Consider the following 19802-nt stretch of genomic DNA (forward strand, 5'->3'; position numbering starts at 1 on the left):
TTCATACACAAAGTCCCCATTAGTACTTTACCACCTTGTGGAAGGTAAGAGCTTGGGGTGCCACTAGCTGCTCCTACATCATCCTCGTGGGTGCATTTCTTGAGTGCTATGTGCATAATCCCTTAATTGGCACTTAAGGTTTAACAGCATTCCGTTTCTGCCCACCTGTAAGAATATGAACAGTGATTATGAATCCTGGCCCCAGAATCAAGATGGAACTCTGCCACGCATTTACTATGAGATATTGGGAAACTTATTTAACCACTCTGAACTTCAGATTTTTTTATCAAATAAGTAAATAAAATGTTAGAATCTTATCCACAGGTAGTTTCTAAGTATCAAAGAAGATAATGTGTTTATAAGGATTAGGAAAGTGCCTGGCTCATCATTAAGTACTCAAAATACGTAAGCTATTATGCATGTAAGCTCCCGTTTCTGTTGAGTAAAACTGGGTCCTTCAGTCATGGGAAGATCATCTTCTGTCCATGTGGGAAAGTAAATTCTTACCATTCACACAAGGAAGAGTTCCCAGCATTGTGGAAAAGAACACAACTCTGAACATCAAGAATTCTGTGTTGTGTGAGCATGTGATTCTGGACAAGTCATTAAACACTTGTGAGCCTAAATTTCCTCAGCCATAAAATGAGAGCTCTGGCCTGGATGTTACTGGGGCTCTTTTTACTAATTGCCTTCTATGAGGGTACTCTTTCCAGTGTGATCACTAAATGATCTCACATTTATGGTCGGAGTTATACTATAGGGTTCTGTATGTAATAAACAGAACTTGAGCTTCGGCTGTCAACATGTTTGAGGGAAACTCAATATAGGAACTTTAAAACAAAGAATTACTAAGACATGGAACAGATATACACAGAAACGCAAGTGTATGCTAGGCCATTTCTTTTCAGGCTACAACATGCTTTGGGGAAAAGGAGATATTCATCAGGACTAGTTAGGGTTTGCTACCATATTATAGGAATGTCAATGGTTTAACATATTAAGTTTTCTATCTCTCTTCTATAAAGTCCGGTGCCATTTGCCTGCTTTGTTTCCTATTTTTCTCTGTTACATTTGCCTTGCTTAAATTTTTGTTGGATATTAAGACATACAGTTTCTTTCTTTTTTTTTGAAGGGACATAGTTTCTGATTAAATTCAATTTATAAGTATCAATTAAATATAGACTGAGACCTATTCATTTCTAGTTATTTCATGAACAAAAAAATTAATGACGAAATATTGAGGGTTTTATGCCCTCAGCTTTAGAAGTGCCCTAAAGAAGTCACCACCCACAGAATCCTATTCTATTTTATTCTTTTAGGCATACTTATTATGACTTTATTTTATAATAGTACATACTTCTCTACAGCAACTACTTCTTTTGTTCAAAATTATTAGCATTAGGACAAATTTGCCCTTGTATACTTATGATGCTCCTTTTATTTCATTGCCATCAGCCACTTGGTGGAGATTTTTATTTTCCTGCTATTTTTCACCCTGTGAAGTACAGATGAGGTTAAGAGGATTATTCAACAGCTGTGTCCAACCACCTGCTCTCCAAATCCTTGGTTTTCAAGCCCTTAAGAACGCTGCTGTGGATACCTTAGGTTCTGTCATTATCAACAAGGTTAATCCCACACTTCCCTTAGACTTGGCATCCGCCTACTTTGAAGATAGCTGTAATTATAGCTCTCCTTTAAAAGCTTCATTCTTCTGGCAAGGTAAAAATCTTACCTCTAATCTTTTTATTTCAAAGGTGGATTAAAAGGTAAAATAACCATGACCACTTCTCTAAGGCACATTCAGTCCTTGACCTTTAAGACAAGTGTCTGTCTCACTTCAAAACAGATCTTAATGGGAAGCATAGATTTCTCTAATTCATCCATGCCCTGCCCCCAACAGGCTCACCAGAGACATGTTAACATCATCCTGTTGTGTGATATTTCATCCTGTGCAGATAAAATTGACTGTTGTTTCCTTTCAATTTCTCTGCACAGTTCCCCAAGTTTAAGCTTCTCAAATTTCTCTAGCTTGTTTCTGGTTGTTTGTTTCAATGTACTTGGGGCCTCATACTGGACCATCAGCACTACATCTGAAATCTTATTCCACTTTGTATTTGGATGCCCCCCCCCAAGGTAATATTATCTCAGTCCAAGTGCTTGTGAAATTAGAGCTATGCTAACAGTTTGCAGACAGTCTATCAGTCCTCACAAGCCTGTATTTTTAATAAATTTTCTGTACGATCTTCAGATAAACAGATCTTTATTTTTTCCTTAAAGTTTATGTGGCTAAAAGGAAACTGACAGCAACTCATTGGCCTTTGGCTAATATCTATTAGCATATCTTTGACTGTCATGCTCAAATCCTGAAGTCTATGGTTTTGGGACAACTTTGAAAGAGGAGACTCCAAAGGGTATTTTACATGATCTTTGAAATTTACACTCCCTCACTACATGTGTAATTAGAAGGGTGATTCTGTACTAAATAGTCTCAAGACTTTGTTTTGCAATTTTGACAAGCTACCATATGTCTTAGTTTAAACACGGCAAGATAAAAATGTACTCCATTTTCTTTTTTTCATATGATGAAAGAAATAACCCAGACTTACTCTGGAAGTTCTCTTGAAAAAGTATATTACAGCAATCAACAAATGCTTAATTTAATTTTACCTTTTGAGACCCTTATAATACTAAACTAATTTCATTCAATTCATAGATTTAACCTACAGATTGATGGATCTTTAAATACAGTTACTTACAAAATAAGACAAATTAAAATGGGTTACGACATAGTTTTTCAGTAGCATATGTTAAAAATAATTTAGTTAGAAATAATCGCATAACTAACTATTAGAATAGTGGGAATGAAGTAGGATCTTTCCTAAAAACACATCTCTTCTAAACATGCTTAGCTGAGAAGAGAATCCGTTTACCCAAGTCACTGAATTCCAGCCTTTTACTTTATAGATGGGAAAACAACAAAGTTTAATGATTTCTGTAACATCACACATTTGGTTAATATCTACAAAATAGAAAACAAGACAGGAGACCTGATATTCAATCTGATTTGTCTCCCCATTAGTTCATTTAGAGAGATGTTTCACAGAGTCATAGGATCATTGTAGAAAATGTAATTTGAGCACCTTTTCTTACAGAGTAGAAAGCTGATTCTAGAAACTGACAGTTTTTTTTAAAGATTTTATTTATTTATTTGACAGAGATAGAGACAGCCAGAGAGAGAGGGAACACAAGCAGGGGGAGTGGGAGAGGAAGAAGCAGGCTTCCAGCGGAGGAGCCTGATGTGGGGCTCGATCCCAGAACGTCAGGATCATGCCCTGAGCTGAAGGCAGACACTTAACGACTGAGCCACACAGGCACCCCTAGAAACTGACAGTTTTAAAAACATGGTAGACTTGGCTAATGCAGACCAATGCCCACCTATAAACACAGATAAAAAATGAATAAAATATAACCAAAACAATATACTTAAAAATTCTGCCAAGTTTAAACAAATGAAAGGGAATTCTGATGATATAAAGGAGCAGAGAAATCAAAGATTAAATAAACATTAAATCTCAGTTACTATGGGGGTAGTTCAGAGCCACGCTGGTCCATGCTGTGGGTTTGAGAAGTGGTAAAGCAGGGTGCTAATGCCACATTAGATACTGGGCCACAGGGAGATAGATCTGAAATTTTTAATTAAAATATGGATCCCCTGAGTCGATGAATGCCAACTAAAAAAACTATGTAAAATAGCCTCAAGAAAGAGTAGGAAATCTTGCTATCTGCCCTGGGGTCAATGCGTCCCCTATAAGAAACTCAAACCTCAAGTGTTTGTCAAGCTTGAGGATATGATCTAAATGTAAAATACTCATGAAGCATGGGATATTAACACAAAAAATGGTTAAAAAAAAAAAAGGTCTGGGACTCTTTAAATACCAGGACCTTGGTAAAAGCAAAAGCAAAGCCACTTCTTGGAGCATTCTTTAACAACACAGGGTACACAGCATTCTCGCAGGGAAAAAAAATCTAATGTGAGCTCACGATGAAAAATTATAAATCACATGAGAAAAGAAGAAACTATCACAAAAAAGGATCAGCTGGCACATTAAAAAGAATATGCATTAGAAGCACTAGAAAAACATACAAGATTATGAACTTGAATAGAAAATAAAAGTGGTGAAAATGATTACAGATAAAAAGGAATTGAACCCATAATAAAACAACAGAATGCTGTGATTAAAAACCAGAAAGATAAACCAAATGGAACTTGTAGAAATTTTAAAAACATGATAATTGAAATTTAAAAAAAAACAAGCATTTAGGGTTGCACTTAAGTGCTTTTCACAAATATTCTGGTTCTCCTGTACATCCAGGCATATGTTAAGATGATATTCCCTTCCCTCTTTATAGTCCCTCACAGCCATGTGAACTCTTTTTACAATGAAAAGTGAGCAAAAATGAGGTGCAGATACTGGGAAGAACCTCTCTGACCTAGTTCATGATCCCACAGGTTTTCTGACTTTGCTTCATTAATCATGGAAGCATTCTCCTTCAATAGGACTCCCTGAGTAAATATAACAAACAGATTTTCCTGTTAACTTGCACTAGTCAAGCAACATAGGGGAGAAATAAACTGTTGTTGTTTTAACCCATGAGATTTGGGGTCATTTGCTAATGCAGCATAAACTAGCTATCTTCACTGATTGGAAAAAAAAAAAAATGGCAGAGTAGACACTGATGAAAGCAGAATTTAAAAATTGGAGGAGGAATCTGAGGAGTTTTCCCAAAATGCAAAGGGTGATGTAAAGAAATAAGAAATATGAAAGTAGTCATGGATAGGATATATAGGATATATAGGATACAGTAAAAATATGTGTGATTAAAGATTTAGAAGAGGATGACAGACAAAAATGTTGAACGTTAACATTCAAGTAACAGTAAATAAGAATTTTGCAAGACTGAAAAAAAGGAATGTGTCTTCAGATTGAGAAGTGGAGTATTAGAGGAGAAAAACTAAAAATAAATGCATAATTGGGCATATCGTAATGAAATGGCAGAACTCCAAACAAAAAGTCTTAAAAGGAAACACAGAAAAAGACAGACAGATCACATAAAAAGAACATCACTTTCACTAATAGAAAACTCAATTATCTATAGTAATAAAGAGTTGAAAACAATGGAACGATATCTTCAAAGTACTGAGAGGAAAAACTGTCACCTAGGAATCGCAAACCTAGTTCAACGTTCAAAAATAATGGTAAAAAATAATTTTTCATGATAAAATTACAGAATTTTCCATTAAGAGAACCTACTAAAAGAATGATTTCATGGATATCTTAAAACTAACTTGAACTCAAAGGAAGTGGAATGCTGGAAAAAATTATGAGCAATAAATTGGTACAATATATAGGAAAATATGTGTAAGTTCAGTCTTGACTATATTAAATATAACAATAATAATTACCAACTGGAAGAAAATAAAGTTGAATTAAATACTACATTTATGTATGTAACAATAACTTGGAACTTTGGGTGGTACAATTATAGTTAAATAATTTTGGTTTTGTTTAATAATGTTAAATTCAACATTGCTAACTTCATAAAATCTAGGAAACTTACTAGAAACAGAGTGAAAAATAAAAAAAAATAGGAAGCAATAGTGGAATAACAAAAAATAGTCCATAAGAAGGGGGAAAGAAGAAATATGCAGAAACAAAAAAAGTAGCATAAAATTAAATGGTAGAACAATACTAAAATATTTCAGTATTAAAAATAAATACAAAAATAGAAATTCCTTGATAAAAGCAGAAAACAAATGAAACGGGAAAATATAGCTATATACTATTAACAGGAGACACACATTAAAATGACACATAAGGGTTAAAAACAAAGTAGAAGAGAAAGCCCAGGAAAACGGTAATTTAAATAAAACAGCTATAGCAGGTATGGTAATGTTAAAATCATATAAAATAAATATTATGTCCAAAGCCTTATAGAGAAGAGAGAAAAGTCCATAATGATCAAAAAGTCAATTCACCAATCCAAACAAACAAAAAAATTTGATGTTCATTCATCAAATTAGCCTCCCCACACTCACACAAAACATTAGTAATGATGCAGAACTATAACCCATGCATCTTTTTTCTTATTTTATTTATTTTTATTGAACTGTCGTTGGTACACAATGTTATATTAGTTTCAGGAGTACAAATAGTGATTTACAAGCCTATACATTATGCTATGCTCACCACAAGTGTAGTTAGCATCTGTCACCACACAACATTATTAAAATACCACTGACTATATTCCCTATGCTGTACCTTTTAACCCGGGACTTATTCATTCCATAACTAGAAGCCTGTACCTCCCAGTGTCCTGCACCAATTTGTCCATAACCCCAACTGTCCTCCCTTCTGGCAATCATCCGTTTGTTCTCTGTATTTATTGGTTTGATTCTGCCTTTTGTTTGTTTATTCATTTGTTTTATATTTTATAGATACCACATATAAGATAAATCATATGGTATTTGTCTTTCTCTGACTTATTTCACTTAGCAAAATACCCTCTAAGTCCACCCATGATGTTGCAGATGCAAGATATCATTCTTTTCTGTGGCTGAGTAATATTCCAATGTGTGTGCATGTGTGTGTGTGTGTGTGTGTGTGTGTGTGTGTGTGTACATCTTCTTTACTCATCTATCGATGGATACTTGGGTTGCTTTCATATCTTGGCTATTGTAAATAATGCTGCAATAAACATAGGGGTGCAAATATCTTTTCAAATTAGTTTTTTTGTTTTGTTTGGATGAATACCCAACAGTGGAATTACTAGTTCATATGTTACTTTTATTTTTAATTTTTTGAGGAAACGCCATACTGTTTTTCACAGTGGCTGCAACAATTTACATTCTTACCAATAGTGCATGAAGGTTCCTTTTTCTCTATATCCTCACCAACACGTGATTTCTTATCTTTTTGATTCTAACCATTCTGACAGGTATCAGGTGATATCTTGTGGTTTTGATTTGCATTTGTCTGATGATTAGTGATGTAGAGCATCTTTTTATGTGCCGTTAGGCCATTTGTATGCCCCCTCTGGAAAAATGTCTATTTGGGTCCTCTGCCCATTTTTTAATTGGATTATTTGTTGTCTTAGTGTCAAGTTATATGAATTCTTTGTCTATATTGGACACTAACCCCTTATCAGATCTATCGTTTGCACATTATCTTCACCCATTAAGTAGGTTGTCTTTTTGTTTTGTTGATGGTTTCCATAAACGTGCAAAAGCTTTTTTATTTGGTTTATTTAGTTTATACTTTTTTTTTGTTTCCCTTGCCTGAGGAGACATATGGAGAGAATGTTGCTAAATGTCAAAGAAATTACTGCCTGTGTTTTCTTCTCGAGTTTTATGGTTTCAGATCTCACATTTAGGCCTTTAATACATTTTGAGTTTTTGTGTGTAATAAGAAAATGGTCCAGTTTCATTCTTTTGAATGTGGCTATCCAGTTTTCCCAACATCATTTGTTAAAGACGCTATTTTTTTCCCATTGGATATTCTTTTTTGTCAAAGATCAATTGACCATACAAATGTGGACTTATTTCTAGGCTTTTTTATTCTGTTCCACTGATCTACGTGTTACTTTTGTATCAGTACCATATCGTTTTGATTACTAAAGCTTTGTAATATAACTTTGAATTCAGAATTTTGATGACTCCAGGTTTGCTTTTCTTTTTCAAGATTGCTTTAGCTATTTGGGGTCTTTTGTGGTTCCATAAGAATTTTAGAACTGTTTTGTTCTAGCTTTGTGAAAAACGCTGTTGTTATTTTTGATAGGGATTTCATTAAAGGTGTAGACTGCTTCTGATAATGTAGGCATTTTAACAATATCAATTCTTCCTACTATAAGCATGGAATATCTTTCCATTTGTGTCAGCGTCTTCAATTTCTTTCATGAACATCCTTTCATTCATTCAATAACTTGTTTCTCTATCATTGAATCTCTTCATTTTCTTCATAGCACCTAATACAATCAGTATTTTTTTAACTTCTTTACCATCTGTCATCTCTGTATCAAACTCAAAAGTCGAGGGTACATTTATATTTTATTTGCCACCATATCACCAGAATTAATACAGATTCTGCCACAGAGTGAGATCCCTATATACATACTTGTTGAAAGAACAAATGACCCCAACTATTATTTCGACTATTCCCCATAGCATAATCCTTCCTGTTATCCATAAAGAAAAGGATACAATAGCAATTGTATCAAATGAAGCAATTCATACAACCATTTTTTCATAATTAAGAGTAAACGTTTCTGGGGCTCCTGGGTGGATCAGTCAGTTAAGTGTCTGCCTTCAGCTCAGGTCATGATCCCTCAGTCCTGGGATCCAGTCCCTTGTCGGGCTTCCTCCTTAGCAAGGAATCTGCTTCTCCCTCTCTCTCTGCCCCTCCCCCTACTCATGCTCTCTCTCTTACTCTCTCTCCCTCAAATATGAAATCTTTAAAAAAAAAAAAGATTAAAAGTTTCTGCTTAATGTTATAATCTATAATATCCTACACTGAATAACTCAATCATCTTCTATATTCCAAGACTATGATTTTAATTTCAATTTCCAAAGACAAAGCCAAAGTTAAAAAAAGAACACTCTATGTTCTAAAGGGAAAAAAAATCATAAATAAAAAAAATTGATGGACAATTGAATTGTACATTTTCAGGCAGTGGTTTATTTTCTTGGCAGCAATTTAAATTGCATTCAGAACCACACATGCACAGAAACATTTTAATGTAAGGCCACAGGGATGTGTTCTCTTCATTCTAACATTACCCTCATGGTATGTTAATACTCTTCTCTCAGCACAGGTAATGTTACCTCTGCTAGGGAAGGCTTTGTCGACTATCAAGAGAAACATAGGAAGAATAAAAATCATGTTTCTCTGTTAAATATTTCCCTGCTATATCAAAAGTCCCTCAGGGGCTGATTAAATTCATTAAGTGCTAGGAGAAATTCTAACCATTATTTTTTTTCTGGCCAAGATGCTAGCACAGGAAAAACCAACTTTGGGACAATTGAGCGGCCAATAATATAATGTTATAGCCTAAAATTTACAACCAAGTAACATTCATTTAAAAAGTATACATTACAGAGGGCCTGTTTTATAACTGACACTGTGATCAGTACTTGACATACTCTTCATAACTCTCGCAATTACCCAACAAAATGACTGTTAGTACCTTTACTTAATAGTTTGAGGAATCTGAGGCTTACAGAGATAAAACGTGAAAAAATTTAAATGTTTACCCGTCCCTGTCTGCCTCCATCACTCATAATCTTTGTATTAAACCATTAATCCTTAAAATTAGAAACCTGACTTGGTCTTTGGCCTGGGAGGACATGTCAGGACTTTTAGGAAGACGGTATATATTGATTTGAATGACAACCTAAGGAGTCTGCTTATTTTGTTATATCCCCTCATCTTATCTGAAGGAGAAATTTTCTCTTCTTAAAACATGCATTTCATAATCTATTACTATATTGAGATATACTTCACATATAAAAGTCACTATCCACTATACAATTCAGTGGTTTTTAGTATATTCACAAGGTTGTACAACAATCACCACTAATTTGAGAACATATTTATCACTCCAAAAAAGAAACCCTGTGCTCATTAGCAGTACCCCCACATTCACCTCTGCCCTTAGTCCCTGAAAACAACTATCACACTTTTTATCTTTATAGTTTTGCATATTTTGGACATTACATATAAATAAAATCATATATGTGGACTTTTGTGTCTGGCTTCTTATAATATTTTCAAAGTTCCTCCATGTTGTAGCACATATCAGTACTTAATTTTCCTATTTTTAATTGACTAATATCTAACAAAAGATGAAAATTACTTATACCAACCCAGAGAAAAAGAATGCAATTATTTCCTTCCATTTTCTCTCTGTGGTGTTAAAACAAATTTACATGCTGTAAGCCCTCGAATATTACGGTTTCCATTTTGCTGAAGGGAAAAAATGAGTCTCAGAGAAGTTAGTTTACCTGCTCCAATATTAGAGCAGGAATTTAAAGCACAGGACTCTGAACATAAAGCCAAAATTATTTTCACTTAGTTGATAGATATATGACAGGAACAACTAAATGGCCCATTCAGCCACTGAACCTACGATCTTTGGTTCACCAGGGACAGACTCTCAGAAGTTGAGCTAAGCTTCCACATTCCATCAATCCAGAAGTCTTTGTGCAGCTGAGGATACTGAACTCAAGGGCCTGTCAGGGCCAAATAGGTAGCAAATGAAGTGGCATGACAAACTGGAGAAGGCAGCAGGAGGCAGCTGCTGCCCAGGAAAGCCCTCCTGCCATCTAAGAGTGCAAGCCTGGGGCAGGAAGGTATTCTGATTCCTTCTAAGACAATCTGGAAATCATCATTATATCTGAAATTGAATTTTCAAGTATTGGCAACAATTTAAAACTTATCTTTTTGCAATTCAAAGGGGGAAAAATGTGTGAACCAACATAAATCTGTTTTGACGCTGCTATTATCCATAGGCTGACACTTTTACAACCTGTGGTAGAGGACAAAAGGCTACTAGGGCACCTGGAGGTGGGGTCAGGGCCTTCCTTAAGAACAACCAGAAGGGGATCATGACAATTTGAAAGAACTTGACCTCCTGCCTTTCAGTCTTAATTCTGGAAATGTCCAACAACGTTTTTTGTTTATTGAAGTATAATTGATATACATTTTATTAGTTTCAGGTGTACAATGTAATGGTTCAACATTGTATACATTGCAAAATGTTCACCATATTAAGTCTATTTACCATCTGTCATCATACAAACTTACAACATTTTGTTTGCGATGAGAACTTTTAAGATTTACTTTCTTATTCAAATTTGCAATTCAATATTATTGATGACAGTCCCCATGCTGTATATTAAAACCCCATGACTTATTTATTTTATAACTGGAAGCTTTTTTTTTAATTTTTTAATTTTTTAATTTTTAAGATTCATTCATTCATTTCTAGAGAAAGAGAAAGCATGTACATAAGTGATGGTGGGGAGAGGCAGAGGGAGAGGGAGAGAATCTCTAGCAGACTCTCCACTGAACGTGATGCCAGAGGCAGGGCTGGATGCAGAGCCTGATCTCAAGACCCTGAGATCATGACCTGAGATGAAACCAAGAGTCAGATGTTCAACCAGTTGAGCCACCCAGATGCCCCTGTAACTGGAAGCTTGTACTTCTTGATCTTCTTTACCTAGTTGGCCTTCTCTCAAGCCTCCCTCCCTTATGGCAACCATCAACCTATTCTCTGTTATGTATGAGTTTGGTTTGGGTTTGTTCACTCATTTGTTTTATTCTTTAGATTCCAGCTCCAAGTGAAATCATGAAGCATTTTTCTTTCTTTTTCTGACTTGTTTCACTTAGCATAATACCCTCTAGGTCCATACATGATGCCAAAAATGGCAAGATTTCATTCTTTTTTATGGCAGTGTAGAATTATAATTGTTTGTGTCTGTGTGTATACATATATATGTACACATACATGCCACATCTTTTTTTTTTAAGATTTTTATTTATTTATTTATTTGACAGAGAGAGAGTAAGCAGCAGCAGCAGAGGGAGAGGGAGAAGCAGGCTCCCCACTGAGCAGGGAGCCTGACTTGGGGTTCAATTCCAGGACTGGGATCATGACCTGAGCCGAAGGCAGACGCTTAACAGACTGAGCCACCCAGGTGCCCCAGGCCACATCTTCTTTATCCATTCATCCATCAGTGGCTACTTAGGTTGTTTATCTATCTTGACTAATGTAAATAATGCTGCAGTCAACATAAGGGTGCAGGTATCTTTTCAAATTCCTATCTTTTTTTTTTTTTTTTTTTTAAGATAAACACCCAGAAGTGAAAATGCTGGATCTTATGGTAGTTTTTTTTAATTTTTTGAGAAACCTCCATACTGTTTTTCACAGTGGCTGCACCAATTTACACTCCCATCCACAGTGCATGAGGGTTCCCTTTTCTCCACATTCTCGTCAATGCTTTCTATTTTTTTTCTTTATGATTGTAACCCTTCTGACAGGTGTGAAGTGATATCTCGTTGTGGTTTTGATTTGCATTTCCCTGATGACAAGTGATGCTGAGTACCTTTTCGTGTATTTGTTGGCCATCTGTAGGTCCTCTTTAGAAAAATGTCTATTCAGATCCCCTGCCCATATTTTAATTGGGTTATATATTTTTTACATTATATTATATAAGATTTTTATATGTTTAAGATATTAGTTCTTATCAGATGTATGATTTGTAAATGTAAGTTACCTTCTCATTTTGGTGGCTGTTTCTTTCACTGGTTGAAGATTTTTAGTTTGATGTAGTCCCAGTTGTTTATTTTTGCTTTCATTACTATTGCTTCTGGAGTAAGATCCAAAAGGATGTTGCTAATAACAATGTCAAGGAGCTTACTACCTATGCTTTATTCTAGGAGTTCTATAGTTTCTGGTCTTATATTTAAGTCTTTAATCCATTTTGAGTTAATTTCCGTATCGGATGGAGGATAGTGCTTTAGTTTCATTCTTTTGTATGTGGTTGCTCAGTCTTCCCAACACTATTTATTAAAGAGACTCTCCCTCCTTGCTTCCTTTGTCATAAATTGACCATATATGAATAGGGACTAATTTTGGGCCCCCTATTCTGTTCCACTGATCTGTCTGTTTTTATGCCAATGCCAAAGTGTTTTAATTACTGTAGCTTTGTAGTATTGTCTGAAATCAGGGACTGTAATGCCCCCAGCTTTGTTCTTTTTTTCTTAGGATAGCTTTGGCTATTTAGGACCTTCTGTGGTTCCATACAAATTTTAATTTTTTTTTGTTCTATTTCTGAGAAAAATGCCATTGGAATTTTGATAAGAAGTGCACTGAATATGTAGATTGCTCTGTAATTTTTAACAATATTAATTCTTCTTTTTTCAATATATAAGTCCTTCATCTCTGTGATTAAATTTATTTCTAGGCATTTTATTCTTTTTTGGCATTTTATTCCTTTTGATGCAATTACAAAGGGGACTATTGTCTTAACTTCCTTTTGTATAAAAATGCAACAGATTTTTATATACTGATTTTATACCTTGCAACTTTATTGAGTTCATTTGTTAGTTCTCACAGTTTTTTGGTGGACTCTTTACGGTTTTCTAAATATAAAATTATGTCATCTGTAAGTAGTGATAATTTCATGTCTTCCTTTCCAATTAAATGCCTTTCATTTCTTTTTCTTGTCTAATTGTTCTGGCTAGAACTTCCAATACTATGTTGAAGTTCAGTAGTAAGAGTTTGCCTTCATGTCTTGATTCTAATCTTAAGGTAAAACTCTCAGCTTTTAGCCACTGAGTATGATTTCAACATTTTAAGCTTTTAAAGACAGTGGAATTGGAACACAAAAGATGTCATTATATGCTCCATTCTTTCCATGGATAATTACTGAGGACTGCATACCATGATGTAGAAAAGAGGTATCTTCACTGGGTCGTAGGGTCCATAATTAGAAAGTAAGCTAATCAAACAAGCAATTACAGTACAATGTGATTTTTATGTTGTCCACATTAATACTGGCACTGGAGAAAAGCCTAACCCAAAGTAGAAAAACCACAGAAGCCTTCCTCAATAGTTAAGTTTTTAGGCAGCAATAAAAAGAGTTGGTGAAAAATGGGAGAGAGTGCAGGTTGAGGAGAACAGTATATTTCTGAAAGAAGGAATAGAATGAAGAAAAGCAAAAGAAAAAAAACGGCATATTTAAACAATTTTTTAAAAATTCAACCTGAGGGATGCCTGGGCGGCTCAGTCGGTTAACAGCCTGCCTTTGGCTCAGGTCATGATCCCAGAGTCCTGGGATTGAGTCCCACATCTGGCTCCTTGCTCAGTGGGGAGCCTGCTTCTCCCTCTGCCTCCCTTTCCCTCTGCTTGTGCTCTTTTTTTTCTGTTTCTCTCTATCTTTCTGACAAATAAGTAAATAAAATCTTTAAAAAAAAATTCAAGCTGGCAGAAACTATTTTGGAGGGGGGGGGAGAAATGAAGGTAGAAAGGTAGGCAATGGCCAAATAATATAAAAACTTCTAAAGCCATGTCAAATAGCTGGAGTTGATCCAAGGAAAACAAGGAACGATGAGAGATTTATAGGTGGTTATGATAATCGGATTAAATTTAGGGAATGATTTAGGGAGATCACTTCTACTACTTTGTATGGGATGGATTGTAGATAGACAAGTCTGTGGAAATAAAAATAAAAAATAATACTAAGTTTGATAACACTCAGAATACTGTGGAATAAGAAAAAGCCATCACCATGAGAAAAAGCCTAGCTTCTCCTGGAAGAACAGAGACTATTCAGAGTAGAGGCTTCCCCTAATTTACCTATAAGCAGACTCTATATACACTAACACACCCACTCAAGAATGGGTTCCACATCAGATGATGCAAACAGTTTACCTGATACACTCATGAGAAATAATTAATAGTTACTGTTTTTACCCACTGAATCTGGGAGTGGTTTGTTACAGAGGAATACTTAATTGGTAAAAAATACCTTACCTGATCGTGGCTTATGAAAAACAATTAAGGAATCAAGCGAAATTTTTTTTTCCTAATTTTTTTTATAATTGAAGGTGTTAAAAATATCTTTCCCTGAGAGTCAAAATCATGTGCTAATATTTACCCAATGTCATCAATCCCTACACTGAATAATTGAGTTTTAAATTTTATCTTGCTTGGGAGATAAGTTGTCCATCAAGATATAATTATTACAACGTTTAAAATGAGATGTCATTTTATTTTATGTGTATCAATGGAACGAGACCTCCCTGTTAGTGCTTTTCCCCATGAACTCCCAGTTAACCGTAATTAATTTTAACATCACTGATGTCAATTTTAGGGGATATATACTATTATGGGTGAACTATGTCCAAAAAGATATGTTGAAATCTCAATCCCTAGGTCCGTGAATGTGACCTTATTTGGAAAAAGGTCCTTGAAGACATCAGCAAGTTTAGATAAGGTTGCATTGGATTAGAGTGGGCCCTCAATCCAATGCCTGGTGTGCTTATTACAAATACAAGTTTGGACACAGGCACACAGGGGAGAAGTCTTTGTGAAGACAGAGAGGGATCTGAGTGAAGCTATTACATGCCAAGGAACACAAAATACTGTTGCCAACTACCAGAAACTAGAAGAATCAAGGATGGATTCCTCCCATAGAGGCTTCGGAGAATACAAACGTGCCTTCATTTTCATTTCAGACTTCTAAACTGCAGAACTCTGACAAAAATAAATTGCTGTTGTTTTAAGTCACCCAGTTCATGGTACTGTGCTATAGCAGCCTTAGGAAATAAAGACAGGTATTTCACTTTTTTTGGATCTGAATATCTTATGAAGGAAAAAATTTGCATAGATCATAGATCATGAGTTATACTGCTTGTGTTTGAACCCTAAAAGGCTTTAATTTTCAGACCTGAATATTTGTAGGACGTAGCAACGTAATATTTGTGTTGATTTGGCTGATAAAATGTCCTTTTCTATAAAACCATTTGGTAAAAGTACAACAACCTTTAATTTCCAATACTCTTTCCATGATGCCAACTTCAAAAGTTTTTCAATTATTAAAGTAATCTGAGCCACAGAAAAGCCACCACAAGTACCTTCTCCAAGACTTGAGAAAAGGCCTCAATTTCCTATTGTCAAGTCTTAATTTACATGATTTCACTAACTCATTAACTTCAACCTTCAGAAAAATACTAAAACTGATCTCAAGGTATCACACTGTAAGGAACAGATCTGTGTTTCCATAAAAACTAAAGATGCTAGCCAAAGGTAAAGTGAAATAAAGACAATCCTCCCTTGTGGGAAGCTTACCTTTTAGAGCAGTTCTTAGGACCACATACTGTGGAGGTATTGTATATCAAAGATCCCTAGAATAAAAATTAAAAAAATATACAAATAAATACACTTTTCAAATATAAATAAGCTTATGTGTAGCTGATACTTAACTATTGCCATTCTAAAATTAAATTAGGAGGAAATGAAAATTAAATACGGTCAGTATGAATTTCCAGGTTGATAGAATTGCCCAGATTAGGAGCCAGGATGCCAGGTTCCTTTCTCTGTCTGCCACTAGTAGTGTGACTTTTGACAAGTCAATTCAACTCTAGCCTTTCTTTGTTAGTATAATGGCTCTAGGAGCCTGTGATATTTTGCGGTATTCAGATTCAATAAAAAAGACAATTTCTAAAAAAAGTATATTACAAAAGCTAATAAAATAATGAAAAGGTGAACAATGAACTAGAAAATATCTGGTGGTTTTTGCTAGACATAGGAATACGTAAAATGAGAGTAACAATAACAAAAACAAAACAGTCTTTACATAAATATAGTAGTATATCTTCTCTTAAAGCCACCAAGTTAAACTTAAATTGCAAAATAATTCTGTGCCTGAGAGTAATTTCCCCTGAAGCAATATTGTTTCCCTCTAAGGAAAATACATATATAATATTATTGAGAATAAATTTATATATTCATACCTTCATGTTTATGCATACGTATGTATCTTCTAAAAGTTTCTATTATAGGTAACTTTACTTCTGAGCAAAATAACTATCTTATAATTGTTTTATAATTAAAAATATCATTTTATGTAGATCAATATAGATTGGTCACCCAAAAATATCATTACACAAATCTAGTCTAATTTACATTTAAATATAGTATAATTGATTAGGATAGAAATATTATATTTTCCTGATTAGCCTCAAATACATTATCACTTATTAAGATTATGGTAGCCCCTGCTGGGTATCATAATAACTCATCATATATTAAGTACCTAACTACCTTTACTTTCAAGTTAATATCAATAATGTCCAGAAGGCAAGGACCAAATATGTCTTCTTTATATTGTTAATATATCCAGAAATATAAATTTATCTTTTTTTAATGTCCTTTCTTACATATTCCCCCAAAATAAATAAAGTGCCACAAATGATTATGACAAATGAAAGGAAACATTTCTTATGAAATAGACAAAAATCTTATATTCGAGTTAATAATGAATTATCAATAAATCACCATTTGTTTTGTTACTATGGTCAGTCACCATCTCTATGTATGTGAGTTGGCTACAAAAGTTCAGTGTGTACTTCAAAGTCTGACTTTTTGTTACATTAAGAATAGCCACTGATTAGAATGTAAAGTTCTATTCATAGCTATTGGCATCACTGGCAACTCCAGCTTACACACCAGTAACAACAGCTAAAAAATGATAATACACCAGAAAAAACAAAAACCACAACTTTGATCAAGGGTTCATTCTTTCAAGTATTACTAAAACTTGATACACACACATATGTACATACATACATAAATATATTCTTCACAGAATGCAAGTAAATATTATATTTGTACAATGAAGGATAAAGATTTGAAATGTAAACTTAGGTTCTAATTTTATCCACTAGAAAATAATCATGTTCCTCTTTTTGAAAAGCACAAGTTCTGGGACAGCTGCCTGAGATGGGATAATGATTCAGTTATTTCTTAGCCATGTGATCTTGAGCAATTCATTAAGTAGCCTCAATATCACCTGTAAAGTGGGGACAACAGCATTATTGAGCCTCAAAGAACAAATGAAAACTAAATAACATAATGCAATTTAGGTATTCAGTCTTCTACCTGGCATATGGCACATCAGTAGTAATATTATAGTAGCAGTGCTAAAGATTCTCATGTATCCTAAGTGGTTTCATGAAAAAGGATTATACATCCAAAAAGCAAAGTCAACACCTAAAAGCAATACTTACTACCAAACATCTTCCCACTTTCTAAAATATTTAGCATTAGGGCGCCTGGGTGGTTCAGTTGGTTAAGCATCTGCCTTAGGCTCAGGTCAGGAACCTGGGGTCCTGAGATGGAGCCCCTGCATTGTCAAGCTCCCTGCTCAACAGGGAGTTGGCTTCTCCCTCTCCCTCTGCCCCTCCCCCCTGCTCCTGCTCTCTTGTGCCTGCACTCTCTCTCCCTACCTCTCAAATAATGTTTTTTTTAATTTTTATAAATAAGATATTTTAGCATTAAATTCATCCCTTTGGAATTCATCAATTTTTGGAATTGCTCCCAGAGGGAACACTGGCCAAAAGAAACTACCTGTTAGATGGGCTAACATCATGAATACATTTATTAGATTTGTTTAGCTGTCACAGAGTAAAGAACAAAGCACAAAAGAATGGAAGGCAAGTTGGAAGGGTTAGAAAGTAAGGAGGAATATCTGGGACTGATTCCAAGAAGGTCTCTGAATCAACATTTGCATCTTAAAAAACTTGCCCCATCCATAGCTCCTGGAAAGGATCGCCCTATGTACTGTATAATTAAATCTAATTGGCTACAGTGATTAAACAAGGAGGGATGCTTGACCCACATTAAGCCTAATAGGATTCTCTCTCAGAGATTCTAAACTGCACCACTGAGAGTGCAAGGCAAGTAAAGGTAGAATTATTGCAAAGGAAACTAGTCTGTTGAGAGAATCAGAGAATGAAACAGACGTTCCAGTAAAACTAGGGTTGGGATAACATACATCCTTAATCCTGATCCCCATGAGAAATGAGGTATTAAAAATAAAAGGGGTAACAAGTAGCCACATCTTCTGCCTTTCCAAGTCCCTTTGAGGTCAGGTTACCTAGTTTTCTGTTCTTAGATCACAATCACTTTGTCTGGCATATGGTTTCAACAGCCCTTCTCTTTATGTGAACTAGTCTACATTTCTGTAACTTGCAACTAAACGGTTTTTGGTTAAGAAATGAGCCCACTGGGGCGCCTGGGTGGCACAGCGGTTAAGCGTCTGCCTTCGGCTCAGGGCGTGATCCTGGCGTTATGGGATCGAGCCCCACATCAGGCTCCTCCGCTATGAGCCTGCTTCTTCCTCTCCCACTCCCCCTACTTGTGTTCCCTCTCTCGCTGGCTGTCTCTCTGTCGAATAAATAAATAAAATCTTAAAAAAAAAAAAAAAAAAGAAATGAGCCCACTGAAGGCAAGCTTTCTGTCGGTAATATGAAGTCCCAGCTACATGCCTAAAGAAACTGAGGGAGACATATAGATGAGTAATATAAAGAAACAACAAAAATCATCCCACAACCCTATTTGCAAGAAAATCTACATATACAAATTTTCTTGGCTTAAAAATATAATTCATACTCAGCTGTGTCTTTACTATTATAGACCAACAGATTTTATATTTACATTTATTCATTTATTCCAAAAAAGTTACTGGGAAAATAAACAGAAAAATATCCCTAACTTCATGGTATTTGCTGACAAATCAAGCTACTACTCTACACCGCCACCACCACCGAAACAAATATCATCAAAATAAATGTAAAAATGTAATAGACGTGTCTCTATATTTCAGTCTGTTTCTCTTTTTGTTGTTGTTTTTAGATTCCACATATAAATGAAATCATATGGTATTTGTCTTTCTTCTGTCTGACATATTTCACTTAGTGTAATACCTTTCAGGTCTATCCATGTTGCCACAAATGGCTAGATTTCATTCTTCATGGCTGAGTAATATTCCAGTGTGTATATATACACATCTTATTCAATCATCTGTTGATGGGCATTTAGATGCTTCAGTATCTTGGCTATTGTAAATAATGCTGCAATAAACATAGGGGTACATAAGCCTTTTCAAATCAGTGTTTTCATTTTCCTCAGGGAAATATTAGGAAGTGGAAATACTGGATCATATGGTACTTCTCTTTTTA

This window comes from Ursus maritimus, unplaced genomic scaffold, assembly GCF_017311325.1.
Source record: "Ursus maritimus isolate PB19 unplaced genomic scaffold, ASM1731132v1 scaffold_14, whole genome shotgun sequence".
Classification (NCBI taxonomy): domain Eukaryota; kingdom Metazoa; phylum Chordata; class Mammalia; order Carnivora; family Ursidae; genus Ursus; species Ursus maritimus.